The 17,439-nt window shown below is 46.7% G+C and overlaps 1 protein-coding gene across 7 annotated transcripts in view; it reads left to right on the top strand.

The window, feature by feature from the left end:
* Positions 1-10,083: 10,083 nt before the first annotated feature.
* Positions 10,084-17,439, top strand: part of GSN (gelsolin) — a 64,474-nt gene continuing 57,118 nt past the window's right edge. For 3 of the 7 annotated variants that reach the window (XM_011989497.1, XM_011989492.1, XM_011989501.1), the window contains exon 1: positions 10,088-10,135. The gene's annotated coding sequence lies outside the window, so the exon portion shown is untranslated. Of the gene's footprint in view, positions 10,136-17,439 lie in introns of all 7 variants that reach the window. The other 4 variants (XM_011989502.1, XM_011989493.1, XM_011989499.1 and 1 more) reach the window with 3 other exon arrangements.

Genomic DNA, 17,439 nt, shown 5'->3' with positions numbered 1-17,439 from the left:
GTGAGACTCTTTCTCAAAAAAAAAAAAAAAAAAAAGACCATATTGAAGATATTTAAGTAGTTACTGATTTTTTTTTTAATATGAAACTTGGAAAAACTAAGGGGTGATATCTGATACAAATCTAGAAGATTGCAGAAGCAGACATTTTGAGAAGGTATCTTAGCCTTCCTTACTAATTAATGTAAATTGATATCAACATCTTGCCTACTCATTAAAAGGCTACTCTAGTTATTGGATTTCTGTGGTGATTGTTTTTTAAAGGTTAGCCTTGACCGATTCTATTATAAGTTTTTTTTTTTTTTCCCAGCAGCATAAGTGAACAGAATCAAGAGCAGAGACTGATATTTATTTCTAATAGTAAAAATAAAAAATATCAATTGGTTGCTTCAGAAAGGTTAGTTGAAATTTCTTTATTTGATGATCTGTTCATCCTGCCTTCATGTTAGTTTATCTGTTTATTCATTTCATTCATCCATTCATTCATTCAACATTCACTAGTGCGAACCAAGTTCTGTGTTAGGCACTGGGAGCATAAAAGTGAACAAGACTTGGTCCCTGCCCATGAGAGAGTCACTGATAGAGCTAGAAACATAAACAGGTAAGTATAACACAGTGTGATTAGTGTCATTGCAATTTCATTCAATTCAGTGTGTGCTGAGGGTCTGATCTGTCCAGGGTGCTGTGCTGGGCATTTTCACAGGAAGCAGAGATTGAGATATCTGGCCCTGCCCTCAGGGAGCTCGAAGTCTAGTGTGGGAGACAGTAAACAACCCAGTAATGAAATTATTACAAATAACCATCAATTACAAGGGAATTAAGCAGAGTTCTGGGGTGGAGAATAACAAGACAGGGGAGCCTATTTCAGCAGAATGGTCCTGGAAGTACTATGATGGAGGCATGTGCAGGGAACTGTGGAACCACAGAGGGACTGCTAATGTAATACACCTTGGAGGAGACAGGGAAGGCTTTGCAAGGTGGGTCCTCTAAAACTGAGCCTGAAAATATAAAGGAGCGTTAAACAGAGGGAAAGTGTCAGGACAGGCAGTCCCAAGAAAGACAGCTGGGGTGCAAAAGGCTTGAAGGTTTTGGGGTGATACAAAGCTTGACCTGCCAGGAACCAGCAGGATTCTGTGGCATAGGGACATGGGGTTCAGGTGGGAAGGGGATGAGATGAGGCTGGAGGGATAAAGCAAGGCCAGATCATGTGTGGCCGCCAATGCCACGCTAAAGCAGCTCAGAGCTTGTCTGGATTAGTGATAAAACATAGAGCTTACCAGCCCGTGGCTGTTGGCACTGGGGATTCCCAGAGACTCTCATGGGTCTCATAAAGCCAGACTGCGTCAGCTCTATTAATATTTTATGCCATGATCAAGTAGTGTACTTTAAAAGAGAGCTCACAGTTTATTGCTGAAGATTTAACCGCTTTTCTTTTTCAGCTCTAGGAAAAAACAGGCTTGAAAGTTTTTCTGGGGTACTTCACCTTAAACTGTTTAAAGCCTCCTCCCCCATCCCTACAGGGGGACATGGAGGGCATCTGGAAACAAGAAAGAGGGACAGGTATAAAACAAATTTGATACAAGATTTCTAGCCAGCTAAGACTTTGGAGAATGGCTGTGTGAGAAGCTAAGCATGGGACTGGGCTAAGCAGAGAGGAAGCTGGACAACTCCCTGAGACCCCGGGGGGCTCACCTAGGGACCTGGATCTGCAGGGTCATCTGGCTGAGGTCAAGATCAAAGCAGCAAGACTGCGCCAGGGAGAAAACAAAACTCTAGACTGCCTGCATGGTATGATGGGCTGAACCCCTTCTCTCTGAGACTGCCTCAGCCTCAGAATTTGGGGAGCATTCAGGAGGAGAGGAAATCTCCATCGGGGAAACGTGCTTCTTGCTCTTTAGGTATTGGTTTCTCGAGTTGGAGGTTTTGGTTTGAGAAAAAATGAAATGAAGTGATTGCATTTGCACTGTGCATTTTTGAAGACCTTCTTACAAATTCCAGATGTAAAGTAAGACAACCTAGAGTGACTTGACCTAAGAGCTAACGTTTTGAAAGGCAATTGAATGGATCTTATGAGACAAGTGCTGTCTGGTTCTCCCTGGGATAGGGAACCTGTGCTGGGGCTAGTGCAGCACAACCAGGGGCTGGAAAAGCTCCTGGTTTTATGAGCCAAGTATAATCTCTCTTGGAGGTAATTTGTTCTATTGTCACAGTTTGCAGATGACACAATGGAGACTCAGAGGAGTGGATGACTTGCCCGGGGTCATTTGCGACATAGAGGAGACACAAGGTGGTACTTGGATGTTCTACTTCCCTGAGCAAAGCTATTAGAACTTCACAGTGAAGTCTGCTACTGCTGGTAACAGTGATGAGAGAGGAGAAAAAGCTGCAAAAAGAAACAGAGAAGCGCAAAAGAACAGGAAGAAGGGAAAGTAGGAAGGAGAAAGTGGAAGGGGAGGAGGAAAAAGGAGGGAGATCAACTTTGGACTAAAACTTTAATCCAATCATCAGCTTTTTTGTTTGTTCGTTTTAAGTTTCTCTAAATTCCTAAGAAGGTAATGCATTGCTGGTCCGATTGTGTTTCAACTCCAAGAAACAGCACAACATTTGAAAAGCCCATTGTTCGGTGTTGTGATAATATAACTCTCTGTAAATGGTGCAGTCCACTGTACAAAGTACTGCCCCCTCCCACCCTACTGGTGACCTGCGGGGACAGCTGAATGCCTTCTGGTCCGCTGAGCCCAGAAGAGTGGGGCTGGGCTTTCAGAAACAGCTGGGCTGATTCATCTAGAACAAAAGCCAGCTCTTCCTGCTAAATCCCTGGCAGGCATGGGCTATTAGGGCTGTGGGCCCCTGTGCCCCTCCACAGGAAACGTCTTGATTTAGCTCCAACAGTGTCAGTCTCCTGTGTGAGCCTGTGACAGCTTCCTCCTGCCCACTGCCTTCAGCCCGGCATGCTCCCAGCCCCACATGAAAGCCAGTGGCTTTGGAGCAAAACCCTGGGTTCCAGTCCCAGCTCTGTCATTTCCTAGTTGTGAAATGTAAATAAGAGATTTCACTTTGCTGTGCCTCAGTTTCTCGATCTATGAACTGGGAGTGAGAATAGTTCCCATCTGAGAAATTTGTTGTCAGCTCTGGAGGAGATAATGCCCAGAGCAGGCACCCGTGAATATGGTTTCCTCCCATTTCATGTAAGTCTCATCCATCTTGCCATCAGGCTTGGTCTTCCATAACTCAGTGGATGTACCCTGTGTCCCTGACACATTGGCTCAAGCTCATTCACCTTAAACACCTCCACGCCCGTACCTCGGGGGTTCCCATAATGACACCAGCCACTGTTGACAGAGCCCTTTATATGCCTCAGGCCTTGACATAGAGAATTCATTTAATTTCCCCATAATTCTTTGAGTGGATACTATTATCAGAGGAAGAAAAAAGACTCCGAGAGGTTGAGTAACTCAGGGTCCTGTCCTCCAAGGCCTCTGAGTACAAAAATAGCACCATCTCCAAGATTTTTTTGGTGTGGGTGTGTTTAAGGAATTTTATGAATTACTTTTTGTTTCTAAAGCGTAGCAGTTCACAACCTTTCTGAAAGTAGTTCCACATTTCTTGAACAGCTCCAAATACCTTCCATACAAAGAAACAATGAGTTGTAGTCAACCATTATATGAAGTGTACAGAGAGGGGCCTAACATCAGACCCTAACGTTGTCAAGATGAAATTAAATAATTCTTGATCCTGGGTAGGAAGCGTGGAAAAGACCTTACCTTTCCCTTGGCCTTCTTTCACTCTGACTGTAGAAAGAATCTGGGCTTTGGAGACAGACCTGGATTCAAATCCCAGCTCTAACACTCACCTAGCTGTGAAAGCTTAAGCAGATTACTTATCCTTTTTGAGCCTATTTATTTTATTTGTAACATTGGAGATAAGAATATCTAACTTAGAGGGTAATTGTCAGGCTTAATTGAAATAATAAAGTGACCAGCATAGAGTAAGTATACAGAATGTGGTAGTTATAATTATGCTTTTAGTTGTTATTATGCATGCCACTCTCATAGGGCCAGCTCTGTTAAGCTGTGGAGGAAGAACCTCTGGGCAGTTTTGCTCTGTCCTGAAAAATCTAACCTGGGAGGCTGGCTAGCTGGGAAATCCTCTGCTGTGTAACAGTGAAGTCACTGATGCTTATGCTGTTTAGCATCTTACTGGCATTTATTGGACATAATTACAGAATCAGAGCTGCTAGGAATCCAAGTCTTAGGGCTGAGCTGGCAGTGCTTGTATGGAACACATAGTTTTAAGTTCTCATTAAAATAGTGGGACAAACACATTCCTGCCTGGGGCATTCAGAACATGTCTAGATTAATGGCTCTTGAAATTCAAAGAGCAACCCTCTCTTGAGTCCTCCTGAAGTGTCCCCAGTCACTCTATCTGACCAAACTCATCTCTGCTCACTTTCCTCATTCACCAATTCATTCATCCAATAAAAACGTGCTAAATATCTGCTCTGTGCCAAGCACTATTTGACACTAGGATGATGTCGGAAAACCAAGCAAACACATTTTCTCCTTCCACTGAGCTGCCAGTCTAATGAGATATACACGTAAATGGACAATCTGAATGCAGTAAGTCGAATGGGGGAAGCCCAGGGTTTTGAGCAGTGGTGTGCTGCTAAATGTTGAACAACAGGCTCTTGTGGGGAGGGAGAAGGAAGACCCTGATTTATAGCCTTTCCTGATCTCCGTGGTGTAAATACTCCCACCGTGGGGACTGGGCTACCAGCATGATGTCACTGAATGTGGAGTTGAGAACAGATATGCAATTGCACACAATTATATAGTATTTCTACCATATAGATAAATGGCGAAAATAATCTTAAGAGCACAGATAATAGTGAAATACAATAAAATAATTATGAAGTACTAAGTTTTGAGAATTTATTACCTCTATTTATGTATTAGTCATTTTCACACTGGTATGAAGACATACCTGAGACTGGGTAATTTATAAAGGAAAGAGGTTTAATTGACTCACAGTCCTACATGGCTGGGAGGCCTCAGGAAACTTACAGTCATGGTGGAAAGGGAAGCAGGCAAGTCTTACGTGGTGGCAGGAGAGAGAGTGTGTGAAGGAGGAACTGTCAAGCTCCTAAAAGAATCAGGTCTCGGCCGGGCAAGGTGGCTAACGCCTGTAATCCCAGCACTTTGGGAGGCCGAGGCAGATAAATCACCTGAGCTCCGGAGTTCGAGACCAGCCTGACCAACATGGAGAAACTCCGTCTCTACTAAAAATACGAAATTAGCCAGGTGTGGTTGTGGGTGCCTGTAATCCCAGTTACTCAGGAGGCTGAGGCAGGAGAATAGCTTGAACCCCAGAGGCGGAGGTTGCGGTGAACCGAGATTGTGCCATTGCACTCCAGCCTGGGAATAAGAGGTAAATTCCGTCTAAAAAAAAAAAAAAAAAAAAAAATCAGGTCTCCCACCGTCATGAGAACGGCACGGGGGAAACTGCCCCCATGATCCAATCACCTCCCTTCCACCAGGTCCCTTCCTTGACACATGGGAATTATGGGGATTTCAATTCAACATGAGATTTGGGTGGGGACACACCGCCAGACCATATCAATTTAAAATTTACTTAATTATAAGTTTATGTAGATTGTTATCGAAAGCTGTGCTTAATACAGCCTTAATACAGCTGGCTGTAAGAATTCATGGAAATGTGGCCAGGTGTGATGGCTCACTCCTATAATCCCAGCACTTTCGAAGGCTGAGGTGGGGGGGTCTCTTGAGTCCAAAAGTTTAAGACCAGCCTGGTAACATAGAGAGACTTAAAATCTACAAATAATATAAAAATTAGCCAGACCTGGTGGGATGTGCCTGTGGTCCCAGCTACTTGGGAGGCTGAGGCAGGAGGACTGCTTGAGCCCAGAGGTCAAGGCTGCAGGAAGCCATGTTTGTGCCACTGACTCCAGCCTGGGTAACAGTGAAATTTCTCCTGTCTCAAAAAACCCCACAAAAGTTCATGGAAATTGAGCAATCAGTTCTTAAGAACATAATACTAAACACACTAAATCAGTTCTTAAGAACCTAACACTAGCACAACACTAAAGGGGACCAAGGCTGGAGAAAATAAGACTCCTTTCCTTCTTCCATCTTTGTCTTTCTCTGACCTCCACACCTTTGCTTATTCTGTGCTCTTAGCAGAAGATGCTGTTCCCTTCCTCACTTCCACTCTTATTCTTTCCATCCTTTCAAGGCTGACTGAGTCCAAACCGTTGTCTCTGCTAGGCTTCCCCTCCCCTTTTCTCTGGGAAGTGCACCCCCTCCACCCACAGGTTGCAGTGGGAGCAGCCAGCCAGGTTTGTGCAGTGGGACCCTGCCACTCGGGCCAGAGTTAATTAGATAAAGGGTAGGTATCTGATCCAACTTAGAATGTGGACCACAAACAAGGATTCCAGCTTGCTGCTGGTAAAAGCCATTTTCTGGAAAGCAGAAATGCTTGTGTGATGCGAGCAGACAGGCAGAGATGAAAGATGGAGGACAGAGTACTTTCTGGGTTCCCTTTAGTACCCAGGTCCTGCCTGTGGTCTGGTCCTGAGGCCCAGCTGCATTCCTGCCCTAGTGTTCCATGGGATATTTCAGGATCTCCTGAGAATGCTCTCTCAAGTAATCCCTTGTACGAAATCCCCGTCTCATCCTCTGCTTCTAGGGACCTACTACAAGGCGTTCGATGCTCCACAAATACTTGTGCTGATAACTTCTTCTGAAGCCAGCTCCAGGACAGGTCTGTAATCAGAAGAGCACCTGAACCCTGAAGCCTCCCAGGCTGGCCAGCCCAGGCATCTCCTCTGTGAGTTTCTCCACAGCCTTCTAGTCATTCAACGAGTCTCACTGGCTTTCTCTGTGAATACGATGAAAGATGGCCACTTCAAAATGGCGGCCTTGGCCTTCAGAGATCATCAGTCCTCACAGGCCCAGTTAATTAACCATGATTGTCATGTCTCAACTTCCAGTTCCAAATTCTAATAGTCCAGCTTTGTCGTGCCGTCCACTCCTCATGCTGTCAACTGTGTTGCGGGGGAAGGTTACGGTACAAACCTGGGTGCAAGTGAGGGCCATCTGTTGGTTGGGAAGAGGCGTTCTCAGAGGAGGGAGCAGGCACCCCCAAATTGTCTAATGCTTGGCCTGTGTGTGGCCTTCATTTCTCCCCAGCCTCACTCTGGGAAGGAGATGGTCTTCTGGCAAAAGAAGATACCAAAGTTCTTCCATCAGAGGAGATCCTTATCAGCAAGACATTCACTCTGAGGTGAGGATCCAGGACAAACAGGCCTTACCGGTGCCTAGATCCAATGGGGGGAGTAGTACAAAGAGGTATCTGGAAAGGAATGAAGACAGGATACCAAGAAGACTCCTAGGCATCCATGAAAGGCAGACATGGGCCAGGCGCGGTGGCTCTCGCCTGTAATCCTAGCACTTTGGGAGGCCGAGGCGGGCAGATCATGAGGTCAGGAGATCGAGACCATCCTGGCTAACACGGTGAAACCCTGTCTCTACTAAAAATACAAAAAAATTATCCGGGCGTGGTGGCGGGCGCCTGTAGTCCCAGCTACTCAGGAGGCTGAGGCAGGAGAATGGCGTGAACCCAGGAGGGGGAGCTTGCAGTGAGCCGAGATTGCGCCACTGCACTCCAGCCTGGGCAACAGAGCGAGACTCTGTCTCAAAAAAAAACCAAAAACCAAAAAACAAACAAACAAACAAACAAAAATAAATAAATAAAATAAAATAAAATAAAGGCAGACTTGATATAGCCTGCCAGCTATAAAATACACATGTTGAGGCATAAAGCAAAGCACCAGGAGATTTCTAGAAGTGTTCCTAGAGGGCACTCCTGTGTAAGTATTGGTTATCATCATCACAATCATCATCAATCAATCATCATCATCATTATCTTCATTATCATTTTTAATGATTCCTGGTGATACCCTGTTCCCATGTTCCTCTCCAGCCACCAAATAGAGCAATTACAGGGTTATGGGTAGGCATCTGATCAAACTTAGAATGTGGAACCTTAGATCCACTTTAGAATGTGAACCCTTCTGCTTTCTTGGCCTCAGTTTCCCCATCTCTGACGGGAGGAGTTGGACCAGATGTTCTCCAATGTTTCCTCCATTGTGATGTGGAATTCTCCAGTTCTATGGGGACACGGATTCAGAGTTCCACCTCCCTTTGTCTGAGAGCAGTTGCTGGGGCTGGAAATGATATGTTAGATAATTCCAGGGCATGTGTATGCCGGGGCTTGTAATCAAAGAGTCCAGAGTCAAATAAGCCTGTGTTTTTGCTTTTCTCCCCAGCAGCCTTGCACTGGGCCCCAGGCAGCCTCTGGAGACAGCAGAGTGTAGCAGAGATGGTGTGAGCCTCCCTGGGGGGTGGATACCTTGCTTCTATTCTCAGAGAAAGCGGAACTCGGCAGAATTTCCCAAGCCAAGAAAGTGTGACATAAGACATTGAGCAAAGAAGGGAGGGCCAACGACTCAGGCATAGAACAGCAGAATGCGCAGTATCAGTAGTGTGACCTCCAGAGAGTACTTAACCCTTTCTGTGGGCTTGACCTGCTCATCTGAAAAATACACATGGCAATGCCTCCCTTGGAAGGTCAGGTAGGGAGGTGAGACTGAAAGTCGGTAATATGTGGGAAGCCCAGAGCATGGCATGAGGCATTCAAGAAATGGTTCTTGTATTTACTGGTGCTGAACAAAGAAAGAGTGGCAGGAGGAAGAGCCAGGGCGAGACTCCCTGGGTCCTGTGGCTTCCCTGGCTGCTATTCAATGGAAAAACCAGGGAGTGAGCGCTGTGCTCTTGGCTTCTGTGCTAAACAACAGCCTTTTCTGCTCTGATCCCCAGCACCTGGCAATTACAGACTGTAGTACATTTCATCTTGTGTTAAGATGGAGCTTTACCCTGGCTGAACATGAGGCTGCTGCCAGCACCCAGGCTGGGAATGGACATCTCTGTCATGTGGTGCAGTCTCCTGTTGATTGTGTGAATCCTTCCAAATTGGAGTCAGGCGGCAACTCCAAGAGCCCTGGGAACCCACGTGTGCACCAGGACTGTTGGGAGGCCCTCCTATGCCTTGCCACATTATAAACGGCTATCGTCTCAAATGCATATGAGATGCTGTTGAGATCAACAAAGTTTTACATTTGTTTAAAAGTGACCTTGAACTCATCTTTCTGCCCAATGTGGATTTCCTCAATCTCCTCAAACAATATCTGCTATGACACGAATAAGAACATCCGTTTATGCAGAAGCCACAGTGCCTTGTCATTGTGCTGAGGGTCTTTTTCTCACTGAGTCTTCTCAACCGCCCCATGAAGAGGCAATCCAGGATGCCCATTTGACAAACGAGGAAACGGAGACTTAGGTATGTGAGCTCGCTTGCCCAAAGTTACAGGACTAGTTGATGTCTGGGGTTCCAAACCAGGCCCTTCTGACTCCACGGCGCCTGCTTAATGGTCCACTTTAAGGACCAGGGATGCACTTGGCATTTTCGTTACTTCATTCGGAATGAGCTGGGAATCGCTCTTCCTCTTTATTCCCTTCCGTGGGAAGGAATCTCCCCTGCTTTGCGTGCAGCCTATGTCACTCTCCAAGGGCTTTGCCTCCTGAAGTCCGTCCTCTCCGGGGCTGAAATCGGCCTCCGCTGGTGCTAGTTGAGCATTGCTCGCCTGCCCGAGTGACCTTGAACTCATCTTTCTGCCCAATGTGGATTTCCTCAATCTCCTCAAACAATATCTGCTATGACACGAATAAGAACATCCGTTTATGCAGAAGCCACAGTGCCTTGTCATTGTGCTGAGGGTCTTTTTCTCACTGAGTCTTCTCAACCGCCCCATGAAGAGGCAATCCAGGATGCCCATTTGACAAACGAGGAAACGGAGACTTAGGTATGTGAGCTCGCTTGCCCAAAGTTACAGGACTAGTTGATGTCTGGGGTTCCAAACCAGGCCCTTCTGACTCCACGGCGCCTGCTTAATGGTCCACTTTAAGGACCAGGGATGCACCTGTCTCTTATACACATCTAGATGTGTATAAGAGAGCACAGCTGGACCCAGCAGCCGCCGTCTCCAGCGCCGCAGCAGCAGGTAGGGGAGGCGCGGAGCCCCGGCCCCGGACATCTGGGGGTCCCGGGCTGATTTGAGCCCTTACTCTCCCTTCCTTCCCGGTCCTGTCTCGCCCGCGCCTGGAGCTCGGCCCTGCCGCGGGGGCATCGCTGGAAAAGGGCTTCCGCGCCCACTTTTCCCGTCTTCCAGGGGACCAAAGAGTGTGGATGGGAGCAGGGGGATGGGGAGACGCTGGAGCAGGAGAGGAGAGGGGCCAGGCCTCCACCCCGTGATTCCACTGTGCTGCTAGCACCTGAGCTAATAACCTCGACCCCGCCCCCGGGATGGGGGAACTCGCCCGGGGTCACTCCCGCGCTTGGGGTGTCTGAGCCGGGCATGCAGGGGGCCACCAGCTACGGTCTGGGCGGTGACTCCGCTGGGGAGTCCACTCAGAGGACCCTTGCCTCCTGGACGATACCTGTGCTTGCTTTCCTCTCCGACTTCTTCCTCTTTCTGAGGACTGTTAGAAAGTTCTTCCTTGTTACCATCTGAAATCTTCGGGCGCCTGCTACCTGTAGCTGCTGGCTCCTCCCCGGCCCTGCAGTGTTCCCTTCCCTGACTCACACGGAAGCTTCTTTCGGAGTTGAAGACAGTGATTGGAACCCCTTCTCCCTGATCCCCCATGTCTTCTGGGATCCAGCCCCCCAAAACCTAAATAACAGCAACTTCCCTCTGGTCCAGTGCAGGTTGGCTGGTCTGCGCAGTGCCCGGGGAGAAGAGCCAGTCCTCGGAAGACTGGGGGCTGGGGGTGTGGGCGAGCAGGTGACATTGGCTTTCTTCCTAGCTCCTTCTCTGCCCAGACATCTGCCGCTTTATCCTGTCCTCACACCCTCCTCAGAGCATGGAAGGGGCTTTTAAAACACCCAGAACTCATTCTAGGTTGTCCTGAGGGTAATTGGACTTTGTGGAAGGCGGGGCTTCTGGGGAGGTGCCTCTCGTTTTTGTTTGGCCTTTGGGGACTTTTCAAAGACTTAATCCTGTGTGTCCTGTTCTCCCAGGACCACATTTCTGACCAGGGCCCCAGAACCTCTCACCGCTCTGCCCTTTACAGCAACCATAGCTTGCTAGAATCTTACCCCATCCCCATTTCACAGTTAAGAAAAGTCAAGGACCCAGAGAGTTTATGATGGGCTAGTTGACACAGTGAGGCAGATTAGGGCTGGGACCCAATTCCAGTCTGCTCTTTGTGGATTCCTTGCTGGGAGGGACTTTAGCCTCCTTCTTGGGTGTTCCGTTCACTAAAGGGACAAGCATTCCCCACCGCGCCCCCCCGCCCCCCGCGTACATACACACTTGGGGATGCTGGTTGGTGTTTCCTGGGGCTGTTAAGGGAGAGAGGCTTGGAAACAGAGGAGCAAGGATGGGGGTGGGAACGGTCGGCTTTCAACTCCTTTGAAACTCCATTTTTCTTTCTGGGGCCTTGCTATTTAGACATGCCAGGGAAATTGTAAACAGCCAGGGGAGCTTGGGTTGGCATTCGGTGAGTTACACAGCAGCAAAGAAGGTTTCTGTGTGAATCAGGGAAGGAAAGTTTACTCCAGAATTTTCCATAGTCCTTTTATTAGGGACTAACATGAGCCTGGAAACAGGCTGCTCCCAGGAGGGGTGGCTGCAGAGTTTGCCCTGCATGGCATTTCCTTCCACCCCTCCTCCCTCCTTTCAGCCCTTCTCTGGACCTGTGTTCTGTGCTTTGCCCTGCGAGGGGCCCAACAGCCTCGGAAGAGGACAGAGCTCTCTGTCCTCAAGATGCTTGTCATCTATAGTGGTTGACACTGTCGTGCCATATTAAGAGTGACTTCAGCCTGCAGGCGGAGTGACTAATTTTGTCTGAGTGAGCCAGACCTCAGAATGAGTAATCATTTACCAGGAGAAACAGGAGTTGGAGGAAAAGACATTCTGAGAAGCAGGAACCACTTGTGCAAAGGCACTGAGGTTTTCTGAGCCATCCAAGTGGCTAGAGTGGAGGATGGGAGAAGGGCGGGGTGGTAGGAGTTGAGACTTTAAATGAAAATGGAACTAGATTATAAGCTAAAGGTTTGGACTTCATCCTGAAGGCAATGAAGAACTGAGAAAGGGTTTTGACAGAGCAGTGGTTTTTAAAAACTCATTATTCTGAATGGCCGATGTAGAGGATGCATTGGACCAGGCTGATCTGGAGGCAGGAAGGCCCTGAGGAGGCTGTTGCATGATTCAAGTGAAGTAGAATGCAGGTCTGAACTAGAGCAGTGGCCACTGGGATGGGTCAGAGCAGCAGATTCTGGTAGCCCAGCTGAAGGTCTCAGAACCTGCTATAAATTTCATCTAAAAGCAGACAACAGGCTATACCTACTGGAGAAGGCTGCTAAGGTATTCAGCATTGTAATTTTTTTTCTTTTTCATGAGTTTTAAAACAAACAAAAAATATTGTTAAAGATTCAAACATAAATCTTTATCCCTCCAAGCCCTCCTCTTTCCTCAGAGGTCGCCACTGTTAACAGTGGTGTGTGTGCGCTTCTGCCAAACACGTTGGTTGGATGCCTTCACTCTTAGCCATCCAGTGACAGTGGGCCACTTTCCCCTACTCCATGTGAATAGTTTGGGTCATTTATGACGTGGGTCATAGAGATGATTTCTGCTTGGTCTATGGTACTTTGCTGAGACATTGATCTCTGGTTTTCTTTAATTAAACTTTTACATCCTATGTCTGCGGTCTCTGAGTGTATATATTTGCTTATCAGAGACCACAGGTGTGAGAGAAGTTAGAAGCACTGACTTGGAAATGGACCCCCAGTCTTGGTTCTTCGGGTGATCTTGGGCAAATCCTATCTCTCTGAGCCTCAGTTTCCTCATCTGTAGAATGGAGAGATGTTGGTTTGCATGATAATAATAAAAAACTATCTTTTAACTGGGCATGGTAACTCACACCTGTAATTCCAATACTTTGGAAGGCTGATTTGGGTGGATGGCTTAAGCCAGGAGTTTGAGACCAGCCTGGGCAACATGGTGAAACCTCATCTCTACTAAAATTACAAAAATTAGCCAGACGTGATGGGATGGGCCTGTAATCCTAGCTATTTGGGAGGCTGAGGTATGAGAATTGCTTAAACCCTGGAGGCAGAGGTTACAGTGAGCTGAAATCACGCCACTGCACTCCAGCCTGGGTGACAGAGCAAGACTGTCTCAAAACAAACAAAGAAAAGAGGGGGAAAAAAGCTATTTTTTAAATATACCAAGCACTGGAACATTTATTACTTTATTGATTCCTTGCAATTCCTCTGAGGTAGATACTAGTATCCTCTTTTACAGGTGAGGAAACTGAGTCTTAGGCTGAATAACATGCCCCGGGTTGTGTGGCTATTGGGTGATGGTGCAAGGATTCCAGAGGTCTGACGACAGAGCCATAGCTCTTAATGACGGCACTAAACATTCTCTTGAAAATTCTTTCTAGTCCTGGCTTTAGGAGAACTGGTAAGGGAGTTTGTTATGCTGTTATGAGGGGTGGGAGTCGGTATGCAGAGCTTGGAGAGCTCAGCCCTGCAGCAGAGAGGCCTGGAGGGGCCTCCCAGGGCTGTTTGTAAACTCGTACTTTCCTGTGCCATCCACAGGACCCTCGAATGTAGGTCAGTCTCCCCTCCATTGCAGGGAATCAAGGCTCCAAGAGGACACAGGACTTGCCCAGCAAGGTCATGTGGTGAGGTGAGAGCCCAGCCAGGACTGGTCCCCCCTTTTCATCAGTCGAGCCCATGTTCTGGAAATGTATCTGGCAAAGCAAGGAAACATGGGCACCCTCCTGCTCCTTGGTTATTCCCTGAGAAAATGCCAGCAGAAGCAGAGAAAAGCACGTCCCAGGGGTTATGCATTTTTGGGAGGAAGGGAAAAAAGGAGACCAGTGTTTAGGCAGCCGGGGGATGTTAAGTAAAAATATCTCCTCGCTTTCAACTGAGTGAGCGTGTGTCATATTTCAGCCTGATGTGGTTTGTGAAGCTGGAGACCACAGGCAGGCTCAGTTCCTGCTGCTGGCCAGCTTCCCCTCCCCTGTCTCCCTCCCCTGCCGTATGCCTGCTCTCCTCTGCCCTGCCTGGGACCACATCAGCAATTTAAGAATAGGGCAGAGAAAAGCAGTGGGTGTTGTGGGCAGGGGTGGGCAGCTGAAGGCCTGGACTTGGGTCCTGGCTTTGCCAGTGACAAAGTGCTGGGTGACTTGGGCTAATGTATGCCTTTCTCTGGGCCCCAGTGTCCATTCTGCACTGTGGGGTGGACAGCATAATGTCAGCCTTCCCAGCTCCGATGGCCTCTGAGTTGGAGGGCTTTGTGCTTCCCACATGAACTTGGGTCCAGCATGTCTGAGACACAAAGTGAGCCTGCAGTGGTGCAGCTGGTGATTCAGCTACTGTTCTTGAATTTAATGTTTTCAGACTGAATTGATTGCCCCATTTTGCAGATAAGAAAGTCGAGGTCTAGGATTCTGTTTATGTATCCCATTCCCTGCTCTACAAGCAACAATAATAATGGCCACCATATGTAACACACTTACTATGTATGTTCACCTTTTGCTTTCACTGTCTTTTTTAATCTTTTAACAGATCTACGAGGGAGAGATATTGACTCCATTTTACAGATGAGGAAACTGAGGCTCAGAACAGTAAAAGGACTCACATTCTCTTCTTTGAGTCTCACAGTAGTCCTGGGGTTGTCATTATGTGACCCATTTTACCAGTGAGGAAACTCAGGCCTGGAGACGAGAGCATCCTTGCCCAGGGGTCCCCAGGGGCCACACATGGCCTGTCAGGTTCCTTCCCAGGCCCTCCTGCTCCTCCCTCGTCCCTTGCTTGCTCTGCCTCACAGGGTGCCTCTTCACCTCTTGCATGCAGTGCTTGGGTTAAGGGATGAGAACAGTTTTCTTCCTGGGCTATAAAGTATCCTTGAAATCGGCTCTTCCCAAGAGTGATCCAGAAAGGCTTTAAGCTGTGGAGCCTCACAGGGAACTCCAGAGAAGGGTCACACCAGTGGGAATGGATTCGTTTTATTCTGCTGAGCTGGCTAAGCGAACAGTCCTGTTACTTTCCAACCTCAATAAGAATATCATCGGGGCCAGACTTATTTGCCAAGCAAAGTATATATATTTGACATATGTGAGCCTTCAGGGTGGGGCTTGGCCCTTAATTTTCCTATTACAGAGGCTGTGGCTGGGCTGGGTTTTGGTGGATACTAAGTAAATACTAGTTAACTTTGTGGGTGTGTGTTGATGGTGTGGGTGGCATAGGTACTTTTTTCTCCCTACCTCCAAGGACCTTCACCGCCCCCCCTTATTATTTCTATTACACTTGTGATAGAAAATTTAGAAAATAAAAAAGTATATATAAAAAAAGAAGTGTTCATAACTAACCAGAGAAAACCACTGCCAACATCTGGGTGTCCTTCCTTCCTGATATTTTCAGTGCATTTTCTTTTTTACCCCCACACAGTTGTGGTTATCATGTATTTATAATTTTCTGTTCTGACTTTGTTTTTTCTCAACATTATATCATAAATATTTTTCTCATGTTATTAAGGATTCTTTTTAAATTTAATTTTTAAAAGTTTTAAAAGCATACTATACCTAAGTAGATAAATGTTTATTCTAATTTAAATCTTTTATTCCAATAGTGCAGGGGATTAAAAAATGAAATAATGCTTTTTATTTATTAACAAAAAGGCTCAGAGAGACAGAATTTGCCCAAGATCACCCCAAAGAACCAAGACTGGGGCTCCCCAGGGCTGTAGTTTGCTTCCATAGATACAGAGAAAATAATGTTTATAATCTCAAGTATGAAAACTTCTGGTGAAAAGGTTTATCAAATGCTAGCTGTATTTCTCCCCCTTCCACGGCTTTCTACTGAGTCTCTCTCTCCTAGAGGACCCTACTTTGCTTCACAATTAAGCAGCGAAGTATTTCAAGGGCTGTTCACATTCTAGAAACTCATAGCTGCGGATGAAATAGACAGATAAGTCCGATATCAAAGATAAGACATTAAAAGATCTGGACTGTAGGCTGGACCGTGTTACTGTCACTGGCTCTTTAGCCCTGAAACAAGGGACTTGCCTCCTACTTTTTTTTGTTATAGTGGAAATAAATGCCCACCTGAGTTTTCGTCACTTACTATTATTCTATCTTTGGTATGCATATACCATGTTCCTTTAACGATCCTCAATTATGAAACATTTAGGCAGTTTATAAACAATACTGCAGTGAACAACCTAGTGCATAATTTTTGTGTGTGTTCTTCTTTTATTATTTCCTAGAAGAGAGCCCTAGAAATGGAGTTCCTGAGTCAAAATGACACATTTTATAGCTTTTTCTTGTTAAAAAAAATTCAGTGATACTTGTTAAAACACAGTAAGGAAGTCTTTATTCAGGACCATCGCCTTGGGTATAGGGACCACTGCAACAGGGTCCTACAGTGAGGGAGAGAGTTTGGACTCAACTCCTAATACAGCAGGGGCGCGTGGGAATTGCTGGCTGCGGAGCAGGGTAGGGGTCAGCAGGTGGAAAATTACTAAGAGGAAGCTCAGGAATAAGGGGTATTCTTGCTAAACCGACCTAACAAAAGTATTGATGAAGACAAACCAGGGTGATTCAAACATCACCGGGAGCATGGTGGAGGATGAGGAGCCCGATCAGATATCAAGGAAGAGGGGTTCTGGCTAAACAGACTTAGCAGGGTTCTTTTGCTAAAACTCGATTTTACAAGGAAGTGCACAGGTGGGCCGAGGAGAAGGTTCAGAAGCCTGGCTAAAGTTTGGCCAAGCGAAGAATCTGTGTCATGCTAAATTTCTACTCATAAGGGTTACAGTAGTCCTTATTCCTACCAGCCAACCGTGAGAGTGGCAGCATTCTTTAGGAGCATCTGAAGCTGGTTATAAAAAGCTCAGCTGTCTTGTTATAGAGTACAGCGACCATTTTCCTGAAACGTTACATTTCATTCATTCATTTGGCAAATACACTTGAACAATTCAGCAGCAATAAAGCATAACAAGTTAGGTTGCCAGGCCAAAGAAGCGGAGAGAACTTGGTTCTCCTTCTGGTTTATGTTTTGCACTTGCCATAAGACCTTGAGGACATCACCTCACTGAGTTTCATTTTTCTCAACTATACAGTTAGAGCTTCAATACTCACTTCACAGAATTCTACAAAGTATCTAACACGATGCTTGGCCAGTGCAATCATATGGATGCTGGGAATTTGTATTATCTCATCTGACTCCAAAGAGCCCTGGGAAGGAAGCAGGTAGGGACAGATCCTTCCCATTTCATGGACTCAGAAAAGA

Source organism: Mandrillus leucophaeus, unplaced genomic scaffold (genome assembly GCF_000951045.1).
Source record: "Mandrillus leucophaeus isolate KB7577 unplaced genomic scaffold, Mleu.le_1.0 Scaffold354, whole genome shotgun sequence".
Classification (NCBI taxonomy): domain Eukaryota; kingdom Metazoa; phylum Chordata; class Mammalia; order Primates; family Cercopithecidae; genus Mandrillus; species Mandrillus leucophaeus.
The sequence above is the reverse complement of the archived record's forward strand: the minus strand, read 5'-3'. Positions and strand labels throughout refer to the sequence as shown.